Genomic DNA, 12,441 nt, shown 5'->3' on the forward strand with positions numbered 1-12,441 from the left:
ATCAGAAAGGTATTGGTTACATAAATTATGTGGGAATTATATAATCTTGGGAATGAGTAGTCAAGCATTTACATGCTTTCTTTATCTTACAGAGACATAGGTGCCAGATGAGAGGTAAATTTGTGATTTTCCATCCACTGATCCAAGTTTCATTTGAATAAGCAAAGGAAGAGCTTTGCTTCAAATGCAGGAAGCCTGTTCTGTTTAAAGGGCAATCTCTGAGACACATTCCTGTCCCTTAAGCATATACTATTTATGATGCATGCTAGGTTTAGGTCCCTGGATTTGGTGTTTCTGGTGCTATTTGATTTGTTGATGTGCAAAAGGTCTTCTAAGGCTGGATCACAGGATATTTTGTTGGCCACACATAGGTTGCCTCTCAGCAGCTTGAAGGAGACCAAGTATAAGGACAATGCTTTGATCTGGTCCATATAAGACTTGTGTTCTGTAACATATAGTGTTTTTCAGAGGAACCTCTATGGTCACTCCAGTTATTGCATATGCCTGGTTAAGTATATGGTGAAGGGTAGATTTTACTCAATTAATGATCTTACAATGGCAGACTACAATTGAACAATGACAACTTTTGACCTGAATGCCATACCCATGCTTATAAGTTGTGCAACATGAAAAGATTTTGTTACTGCTGTAGACACATAATGGTCAAATACCAAGTTGCTGTCTGCATGTATTTACCAAATCCCTTAGTACTAGGTCTGTTCTTAGGAGTGTATTATTGATGTACTAATTTGAAGGGGGTGGCTGTCTTTCTGAGGATACCATTATGTACTTCCTAACATTGTGTTTAAGACCTTGAATCTGACAACTGTTATAAGTCTGAGTTAGGCTGTCTTGGAGGATGTTTGTGTCTTAGAGGTATTCAATAACTGCACCTAATTTTCAATCATCTGCAAATCTAGTCAGCCAGAAGCCTTTGGTGTTATTCTTGACTTCAGAGAAGTAGATGCCAAACAGGAGCAGCCCAGCACCAAGTCGTGGTAGACTTCACAAGTGACTGGCCTTTTAGTGGAGGTAAAGTCCCCTACCTTATCCTCTTGCATCCTATCTGCGAGCCAGTTGAGAGTCCAGTGTATGACATAAGGGTTTATACCTAATTCATTGAGCTTGTCTACAATGGTCACGTGAGGAATTCTGTTAAACATTTTGGCTTGGTTGAGATAGGTAGTTTCCTCTATTTTGCACCCGCAAATTTCTTTGGTGATCTTCATGAAGAAGTCCACCAGTGTGAGTATACATGACCTTCCCCTGACAAAAGTAAACTGAGTTGTATCCAGTATCTGAAGGTTTCCTATTTCATTATTTATCATGTCGGTAATAATTTCTTCCATAGGCTGATAGGTTCATAGATGATTACTAGGCTAATGACCCCAGGGGGTCTTTTTAAGAATAGCCGTACTTCCCAAATGTATCTGACAAGTTTTGATACTCTAGGTTCATAGGTTCATAGGTTCAAAGGCAGGTACTAGGCTATTGGCCCTAGGGCCTATATAAGCCTAGTCAAAAAGTTACCCTGGCTTTCGCCCTCCAAGAAAATTATTTCCTGTGCCCCTCTCAAGCAGAGCCACAGAAGTGATCCCCGGGGTGAATTTCCTATTTCCCATCCAATCATCAAGATTTTTCTTGAAGAGTGCTAATGAGGAGCTCTGTTTGACATAGATAGGTAGTCTGTTCCAGAGTATGGGAAGTCTCTGGGACAGGAATCTATCCCTTCAGCGTGTCCTGTTTATTGTGGTGACAAGATTTTGGTCCCTAGAGCGTGTAGCTCGGAGGGATTGGGATTTCTTTAAGTGGAGCATGTCCAACAGCTCTGGGCTTGACATAGCTTTGTATGTTAGGCAGAGATTGCCTCTGAGTAGGCGATATGTGATGGAGTAAAACTGGAGTTTTTTTTAGATGGTTTGCGAAGGGCATCTCTTTGAGGCCAGTAATCCTCTTTGTGAGGTATTTTTGTGGCCTTTCCAGTTGTTGTAGATGCCTTGTGATGTACATACCAAAAGTGGCTTTGTACTCTATAATGGGTCTAATGAGTGATGAGTTGAGGGGAACAATTACCTCTTTTTTTCTGGATGAGAAACCTTTTTTGATGAGGTGTGCCACGTGGACAGATTTCCTGACCACTGTGGCAATGTGATTATCAAAGGATCGACTACTGTCCACCTGTGTCCCAAGGACTCATCACATTTTCAGTGTTAAGTAGACTACCATCTATGTGGTAGTTCATGGGTACAGAATTTTTACCAAAGGGAATGACAATGCACTTTTTGGCATTGAGCTTTAGGCCATGGCTTTGATACCAGACATCTGTTTCAGTGAGGCACTTTTGTAGGATGTCCACATCATTAGGAGTTTCGATTATGGCTCCTAGTTTGCAGTCATCTGTGAATTTAGTTAGCCAAAGACCTTCTGTGTTAGCCTGTACATCAGAGAAGTAGATACCAAACAGGAGAGGACCCAGGACTGAACCCTGTGGTACTCCACTTGTCACTGGTCTGAAGTCGGATTTGGAGTCTGCTACTTTCAAAGTGTGGGTTCTGTCAGTAAGCCAGTTGGCAACCCATCTTGTGACATAGGGATTTATACCTAGTTTAGTGAGTTTATCTATAATTCCAGAGTGAGGGATGATGTTGAAAGCCTTGGCGAGATCTAGATAGGTTGTGTGAACCACCTTACCCTCATCTATGTCTTTGGTGACTGCTTCAAAGACGTCTATCAGGTTTAGGAGACATGATCTGCCTTTTACAAACCCAAACTGTGTGGAGTCCAGAGTTTGGAGATTACCAATGTCTTTGTTTATGAGTTCCATGATGATAAATTCCATGGCCTTGCAGTCCAGGCTCATCAGGCTAATGGGGCGGTAGTTCCCGAGGTCTGTCATGACTCCCCCTTTGTGGAGTGGGATAACCATCACAGTGCCTCATTCAATGGGCACAAAGCCTGAGATGATGCTATGATTGAACATGGTACTTAGGTGGGGTGCCAGTTCATTCTGTAGTTCATGTAGAATGCAGCCTGGGATGTTGTCAGGTCCCATGGATGCTGTGTTCTTGGCTTTGGACAGTGAGGTTTTTACCTGTGAGGCAGTGATTACAGGAATTTTGCATTCTTCTGGTATAGAGGGGGGGGCCTTCAGGGAGTGAGAGGGTGTAAAGTTAGCACTGAGCCTATCTGCCAGAATGTTGGCAATATCAGTTGGTTCTGTATATTTAGTGCCATTGTGCTGTAACTCAGAGCAGATCTGAGTGTTGCCATTGAGATCCTTGAAATAGCCATAGAATGCTTTGGGTTGTCTTTAGAATCAGTAGTGATTTTGTTTTCATAACTAACTTTTGAGGATTTTGTGAGGGATCTCAGCTTCTTACTGAGGCTGACCAGGGAGTTCCTCCAATCATGGGACCTTACTCTTTTTTGCAACAGTTTCTTTCTTCTGTTGTAGAGCTTGTTTATGGCAGAAGACCACCATATTGGCTTTCTTTTTTTGGAGGATAGCATCTTGGTTCTGTTAGGAATAGCATGATCCATGCACTTGTGTAAGTGCTTATAAAGTGTAATAGTGTAGGATTCAGCAGCCGTACCTCTATTTTCCATCTGCATGGGTGTCGTGAAGTTTGTCACTTCTGTGTTAAGAATTGTGAATTTGGCTTTGAAGAAATGTTTTATGGTTGTTTCCCTAATGGGGGTGGGAGCGGGATGTGGATATCTAGGGTGATTAGCTTGTGGTCGGATCTGACCTATAAGAAATTGACCTCTGGTATGGAACACCGGTCGACCATGTTGGTAATGACCAGGTCTAGGATATTGCTGCCCCTGATGGAGGTGTGGATAAGTTGATCCAAGGCATTGGAATTTATGAATTCCAGAAAACGTTGAGCAAAAGAGTTGATACATGAATAGTTTTCCCAGTTAATGGTGGGGTAGTTGAAATCTCCCGTTATTAGAGTGTTGGGTTGTACCCTAATATTTTCCAGTGTATTACGAAAAGAGGAGTGGTAATCCTGGGGCATGGTGGGTGGTCTGTAGCAAGCTACAATTTGGATTGCAGTCTTGCCCAGAGTCAATTGCACTTGGATAATCTCAGATGAATTATGCTGAGCAACTAGCTTGAAGGTGTCGACATCCTTAATGAATATAGACATGCCTCCACCTTTAGTGTTTGGATCCAGGTTAGGTGGCCGAAAGGTATGGTATGAATTATAGCCTGGTAATGCAGGGGTGCTCTCTGGAACTTTGAACCAGGTCTCTGTCACTGCACAGATGTCAATGTTCTCCATTTTAAGGAGTGCCTCGAGTGAGTGCATTTTGAGGTTTAGACTTCTAGCATTGAGTAGTATTACCCTCAGATTTTGCTTGCTTGTACCTGTTACGGTGGTGAATTTGTCATTTCAACCTTGCCTAAAAAAGGCACTATAGGGGTGGCAAGTGCATTTGCCTGTATCCAGAATCCCAAGGGTGACAGGTGCAGGCCATCTCTGGCAAAGCATCATGGTCTGTTGATCATGTCATCCCAGGCAGACAGATACTGGATTCCCTTAAAATGACATCAGAAGCTTAGACAGTTGTTGAAGTCAATCATTTTGTCCTTGTACTGTGGTATCATTCTGGGTGATGGCAGGATGCTACTCAGGGCTAGGGTCATACCTGCCTGGGCTACAACATTGGAGAGCTTCTCCATGTCTCTTTTCATGTAGCCCAGGGAGGTACATCTCAGGTCATTCACACCAACATGGACAATTACAGAATTTATTAACTAGGGTTATTTTAAAGGGTATATATAGGCTTGGGCATGGACAGTAAAGCAATTACAGGTTGTCTCTGTCTACCAGAGACATAGGTACCAGACTAGGGGTAAATTACTGTTTCCCCATCCTTTGGTCCAAGTTATGCTTGAATTTGGTTAGGGAAGAGCTCTGCTTCTCATGGATGGACAGTCTATTCCATGGAAGAAGTAGCCTGAGAAATACATACCTGTCCCTCCATTATCCACTATTTATGTTACAGATGAGGTTTAGGTCTCTAGCTCAGGTAAGTCTGATGATATTTGTTTTATAGATGTGCAACAGGTCCATCAAAGCAATATCATTGGGGACTTTGTAGTCTATGCGTAGACTGCCTCTCCTCAATCTGTAGGAGACCAAGTACAGGGATAGGGCTTTCAGGTGGTCCATGTTGATCATATTGTTTAGGCCATGTATTCTTTCTGTGAGGTGACTCTGTAGATTTATCAGTTGTTGCATATGCCTGTTTGGGTTTATAACAAATATAACATTGTACTCAATGACTGGTCTGATAAGTGCTGAGTACAGCATAACAATGACATCCTTAGACCTAAGTGCCATACCTGTGCTTCTAAATTGTGCTATACAGAATGATTTCCTTACTATTGTAGACAAATGATGGCCAAAGGCCAGGTTACTACTACATGTGGTTCCAAATCCCTGACCACTAGGTCTACTCTTATGGCTGAATTATCAGTATGCTATTTTCCAGGGGAACCATCTTCCCAAGGATACTATTTTGCATTTTGTGCCATTGAGTTTTAGACCACAGCTCAGGCAACAGGTATTAGCCTGTGTTAGCTCATCTTGGAGGATACTTGTGTCATTGTAGGATTCTATGACTGTACCTAATTTGCAATTGTCTGCAATACCGGACAGCTGGAGGTCCTTGACTCTGGCCTTAACTTCAGAGAAGTTGATGTCAAAAAGGAGCAGCCCCAGAACCAAGCCTTGATGGACTCTGCTAGTGATTGGTCTCTTTGTGGAGGTAGATTCCCCTATCCTTTTTGGGTCCTATCTGCAAGTCAGATGGCTATCCACTGGATTACATAGGGATTTATAGCAATTTTTTTGGATTGTATTCAATGCTTGAGTAGGTTACTGTGTCAAATGCTTTGTCCAGGTAAAGGTACACAGTATGTGCTGTTTTGCCCTCATTCATTGCTTTGATGACCACCTTAAAGAAGTCCACTAGTTTCAGTAGGCATGGACTGCACTTGACAAAACCAGACTAGGTTTGATCCAGTGTCTAAAGGTTTCCAATATCATTGTTTGTCATGTCCATGATTATTCTTTCCATTTGCATATAAGATTAATCAGATTTATGGGTCGGTAATTTCCTGGGTTGATAGATGGCCGTTCCTTATGCAGAGGGATGACAGCTACAGTCTTCCATTTGTTCGGCATGAAGTCTATCTGAAATTTGTAGTTAAATAGTGCCTCTGATTGTTCTGATTAGTCATGCTTTATACTATCAAGGAGAATCTTAGGATATTATTGAAACCCACTGATGCAGTGTTCTTGGTTTTGGAAAGTGCATTGAGGACCTGTTCCATTCTGATAGTTGGGAGCAGAGCTGAATCCAGAATTAGGCGACCCACGCAGTTGTATAGGTCCTGTGTTAGTTGGAGGCTTTGTGTTGGCTTAGGGGCTCTATGTTGGGTTAAAGTCTGAAGGCATCCATTAAGCCTGAAAGACGTAAAACTGGAGGGCTTTAGAACTTGCAGGAGACTTCAGTAAGAAAATAGCAGCCAACTCCAGAAACCTCTAGGAGAGTGTTAAGTGTCCTAACATAGGACTTTACATGCCAGCACCAATTGATAGCTAAGACTGCAGAGAGACATTTGATGGCCATCCAGTACACAGCAAGACTGTTGAAATAGTAAGTGCAGCCTGTGGTGAAACCAGTACCACTGATGGGAGGTGGTTAACTTAGCCAGGCTCAAACCCTGTACCTTGATTACATGAATCTAGAGTTTGAATCTTTACACCAGCTAAGCAGATGCATTTTCAAGGACTTTTGAGTTTCTGTTCATTTTCAAAAAATGTTGAGTTTCAAGGGAAGACAGGGTTCATGCTAAGTGTTACTGTTTTCTTTAGCAAATAACCATCATCAGTGTTTGAGCTATAAAATATAAAACCAGTGCTAGCAGCATAACAGTAGTATACTTTCCTTTGGTGCAGAAGGGTGTACTGGGGTGATGATATTGCAGTGCCCTTTAAGGAGGGAAGGGGTTGCTTCACTTCTCAATGTGTCTTCCTTTGGATGAGATGCCTAGTAACTATAAACCTGTTTTCAGTTTAATAGCCATTCCGTATTGCAATATTACCAGTTTGACAATTTTTTTTAATGTAATATGGGCAATTTATTCTTCAAGGGTGGCAGGCACTGACTTTGTACATGAAACACTGAAATGTGAAGTTGTTTGCTGGCAGGAACCTATTCATTAGTTATACAGCTCTTTAATGTGGAATTATTCAGATGACTTTTACTTATGCAGAGTTGGCATACATTGTCTGATGTTGTTGGATTGTAATGACAGAAGTTCAAGTGGCCTTTTGTAGCTGAAATATTCTGTAATGGGTAGTTTTGTCTTTATTGGTTCATACATTTTGTTTCTTTGCTTAGTGGAAAAAACATTCAAATCTACAAATTCAACACGCTCTAACAATAGGTTATGTATTATACAATGAATTAAATACAATAAGAATGGTGCATCAAAGAACACATGCACATATGCATGGTCCTAAAATGTGTGCAAGGGGCCTATGGCTTGAAAACAGCTCTAAACAAAACTTGACCTACCACTGGCCATATGCATTTTCTTTGAATGTGGGTTTCAATGCTGTTTCAATGAATGTGAGTTTCAAGGACAGAGAAGTTTATTGTTCTTGTCGTCTGTTTTCTTTGAGAGACTGTGTTTTGTTTAACAAATGACTATCAGTGTGTGTGCTGCAAAATTTGAAATAACATTTTTAAATATATCTAACTATTACAGAAGTAAAGAAGAAAATAGCATTCACACTGATGAGTAACTGGGGAGAAATGGTCAAGTAATGGGACACTGGAAAGGCTGGGTGGGGTGCTGCCAGGGGAAGGGGGCTGCTGGGGTGGCTCCGATCCATTAACCTGCTTAGGGCCCCATTTGACCATGATCCAGCTCTGATTGGGGGAATTGCATTTGAGGGCATTTCTTGAAGGTTGTTGGGGTGGAGGAGTAAAATCAGAATGAAATTTGTCAGTTAGTAGATTTTCTATATGCATTGGCTTAGTATATGTAACTCCATTTACAGATTAGTTCAGCACATTGTTGTATATCACCTTCGATGTTGCAGACAAAGTTGAAGACTTCTTTGTAACTTGGCTTGGCCTAAAAAGCTATTTGTATCTCAAATTTGGCTTTGGTAGACTTAATTAGCTACCCTGAGGTGCTTGTTTATATTGACTAGGGAGTTTGTATTTTGCTGGGAATTGCACTTTATAATTTTTGTCATGATTTTCTTCCTTTTGTTATATGATCTATTGATGTTGGAATTCCACCAGGGGTGGCTTGTTGTTTGAGTTTGGCTTGTGCTTATTCCAGATAGGTATGGCTATCTCTCTGCAGCCCTTGTCATGATTGTACAAGATTACTGTGAACAATTCAGCATAAGCTGCAGAGTTCAAAGGGTTTAGAGATGGGTGGAAATGTTGCCGTGGTGTCACTTAATAGCTTGCCTTGGTATAATTCCTAAATGTTCCAAGGTTAGCTGGGGTCCTTGGTTTTATTTTTATTTCAAAGGAGATAGCTTTAGGGTCTAACATGAACAATGAGGACATTATATATGGGTGGGGTGCAACATTCTGTCATGTTTGTGATGAACATGTCATGGATGTTAGCACCATTACTGGGTGTGAAAACTAGCTGGTATACAGTGTTTGTATTTGCAAAGTCTTGGACTCTCCTGGTGTGCATGTCTGTCATATGATTCCCAGCTTATTGTGGAATAGTTCAAGTCACCCATGAATATGATGTTGGGTTGAATGGGGAGTGTCTCAGTATGTTTAAACACATGTTATGTGTTTTTAAGCTAATAAAGGAAGATCTATTGCTTACAAGGACATGGTATGCGACTTTTCCTATGGTAATCTAGAAGTGGAGAATCTAAAGTGTGTCATAATGTTTAACCAGCCTTGACACAATTTTTTTTTAATATAAATTGCAACATCTCCAACTTCTATCCTTTCCTGTGCAGTAGCTCATCTAAGTCAGTGCAAGGCAATATAGCCCTGTACTGTTGGGATGCTTTATGGATTTAAACAATGTTCAGTAACTGCACAGACATCTGTATTCTTCAGGGTAAGTAGAGCTTGCAGATACTGGAGTTTCTTGTTTAGGCTCCTGCCATTGAGCAATAACACCTTTAGATTTTCTTGGATTGGTTATGATACTTTGGAAGGTTTATCAGTTTGGAAATTCGTAAAAAACACACTATGAGGTTAGACAAGATTTTATCCAATATTTGAAACATTTGAAGGGACAGGTGCAGACCATCTCTGCAAAGAAGTGTGGTCTGTCAATCATATGCACCCATGCTGACAAATATTGTACCCCGTTCAAATGTCACCAAAATCTAAGCCAAGTTTTAAAGTCAGTTATCATCTGTTAATAATTTTGAGACAAGTTAGGCTTATGGGTCATTAGGATCCCAGGTCCTTAAATGACCCACCCTTGTATAGTGGGATAACAGTTGCATATAACAGCCTCTATAAAGCCGTATGCATGATTGCAGAGAGTTCTTCTGAATACCTTAGTGTAGGCAACAATGTTCCATGGCTTTGGAAGGGTTTAAAATTTTGTCAGGGTGTCACTTAGAAGTCGGAAGTTTGCCTTGGGATAATTTCTAAAAGGGTGTACAAATTATCTGGTCCAATGTGTTTGTATTTACAATGTCCAGTTATTTATCAATAACATTTAATACCAAAGCCCCTTAAACTGCTAGAACATAATTTGCTAAAAACTCTGATAACAGCACTGCCTTCACAGAAAGTTTACTATTAAATGTACTGATGTATATTTCTTAACATTTTATAAGCATGCAGATAGGTGAAATAAACTGGCAATATTTTCAAAATTTTAAACAACCAAGTCATTTAATCATTTCCTGTACATAAATTAATATTTATGATGAACTATTAACAATGGGTAAACTCAGACATGCAGAACAAAATACTGTAGTTTCTGCCTTATGCATCTGAATGTGGACATTTTTACCTTTTCTAATACTTATAGTTTAGTTTTCTCTAGAATTAAAAATGTCTCTGCCTGCCTTAACTCAATATTTATATAATCAAGTTTAATACAGTCTGAATGATCAAATCAGGCACAAAATAAATCACATGAAAATAAATTAGACCTGGGTTTCCTTACTCTAAACTGCAACGTGATGCTAAAATACTGCTATGATTTGTCAGATTTACTTAAAAATGCAAATAGTTGCAGCACTTTTAGTCAAAATACAATGTCACAAATTATTTTAAAATGTGTAAATTTAGTGTTAAGAGCAAGGTAAAAATTGTGATAAATGAAAAAAAATGTATGCAAAATTTTCCAGTGGCCCTGCTAATGACACATGGAAGAATGAAATCTTACTATAATATAGAGGTATGCCATATTTATCCTCTTCTTTGTATTGGTAGAGAATGTCCTTGTGGTGCCTTCAAAGATTGCTAGATTTTTGCCTACATTGCTTGCTACAACAGGTTATGCATATGATATCAGTTATTTTCCTGGTTCAGTTCTCAGCAGGGGTGCCTTCTGTGTGGAGTCGGTGTGTCCTCTGTGTTTGCATGAGTTGTTTAGTGGTGCGCCAGTTTCCTCCTACATGCAGTACGTAAATTGGACACACTGATTTGGTCATAGGTGTGAGTGTATGTGGTATGAAAGAACAACCATGGCCAGGGAACCACATAGTAGTGTGAATATTGGCACAACATAATTATCACTGTTGCTGTGACACCTGACCAGTGTGCAAAAATGGAGAAAAAGAGTTGTATATGAATGGATTATCATGGAAATGATAAATAATGACATAGGAAACTCTAGACACCGGACCCAACCAAACATATGGATGGATGGATGGATGGATGGAACAGTCATTGTCCTAGCAAATGCATGCCAGACTCCACCTTATGTTTAGGTGCAGAAGGTGGAAAATTTATTTTGGCTTCCTTCTACAATATGTTGAAAACCTACCAGAGACAGATCCTGCTGAGGTCATGTCCACTCCCTAGGCCAAATTCAGCAGTGACACAGATAGTAAGAGCACAATGCTACATGCTGCAAAATCAGCTTGACAATTCCAAATGAGCAGCATACTAGTGCAATACCCATGCATGGTAGTATGACACACTACCCTATAGAGCTGGGAAGGGTGACAGCTGCAAAACCAAGCTGCACATTCATTCATACCTAATGTGCCCTACATGCCCAACCATAGCCTTGCATGGCCTACATGCCCAAGCACAGCCAGTGCAAGCAGCTGGAGAGTGCAATGGCATTAGTCATTAATGTGAAGCAACTTATTATTAGTACAGCTGTTATCTAAAGTGCCTCACATCTTAATTGATCTCAATCTTCATGAGTGAGCTGGACTGGGCTCTGTTGTATGAAACAGACCTGATAATGCATTGTGCTTAGAGGCATGATTCAGAGACATTAAGAATGAATCACCTTAATTTGAATTATATCTCATCAATTAGCCTTGATGTAGCATGATAAAAAACACTGTTGCGACTTTAGAAGTGACTGCACTACAGAAAGAAATGCTGACTACAGAAAGCAATATCTTACTATACTGAGAAACAGGGAAAGTGACAGTAGACAGTATTAATGATAATAAGCTCCACCATTACAGTGACCAGTCAAGGATACATGGCTTTCATAAATTGTTGGCACACTGTGGTGAAGTATGTGTGATTACACACCCATGACCCTGTCAGGTTATGAAAGAATGTCTGTGGGGAAATGGGATAGGGAGTATAAACAGAAAGGCTAGAGGAAGCAGCTAGAACAGGCAGACAAGTTGCAACCCTGTGTGGGTAAAACCAGCTAGGGCAAAGTGAATAGACAGAAAAGCTTCCAGCCTTGGGGGGAGTAGGGTAGTGACCTGATAGGGTTTATGTGGACCATCCTTCATAGACACACACACACACACACACACACACACACACACACACACACACACACACACACACACACACACACACACACACACACGCACACACGCACACACATACACACAGTCTGATGCCTGAGTGTACTCATCCATTCATCCATCCATCCATGTGTTGGGTTGGGTCCAGTGCTTGGAGGCATCACCTCAACAGAAGCACTCCAGAACAGACTCTTCAATACCAAGTGTGAAAAGAAGTTATGTAGGATTTCAACTTGATGGGTGAACACAATCAATAATTGCTACAGTTGCATTGGGGGATACCCACTTGAACCTGTATTCCAAGAAAAAAGTCAAAAGCATCTTCCTAGACAGTGTGACCATCCTGTGCACACCTTAAGCACACGGCAATCTCACTGATGCCAAGAATGTTCTTCTATTACTCAGATGGAAAGGAAGAGGAACGTGATACCTCTTGGTGAATTAGATGTTG

The sequence above is a fragment of the Protopterus annectens genome, chromosome 5.part1 (assembly GCF_019279795.1).
Source record: "Protopterus annectens isolate FY-2018-M chromosome 5.part1, PAN1.0, whole genome shotgun sequence".
NCBI lineage: Eukaryota > Metazoa > Chordata > Ceratodontiformes > Protopteridae > Protopterus > Protopterus annectens.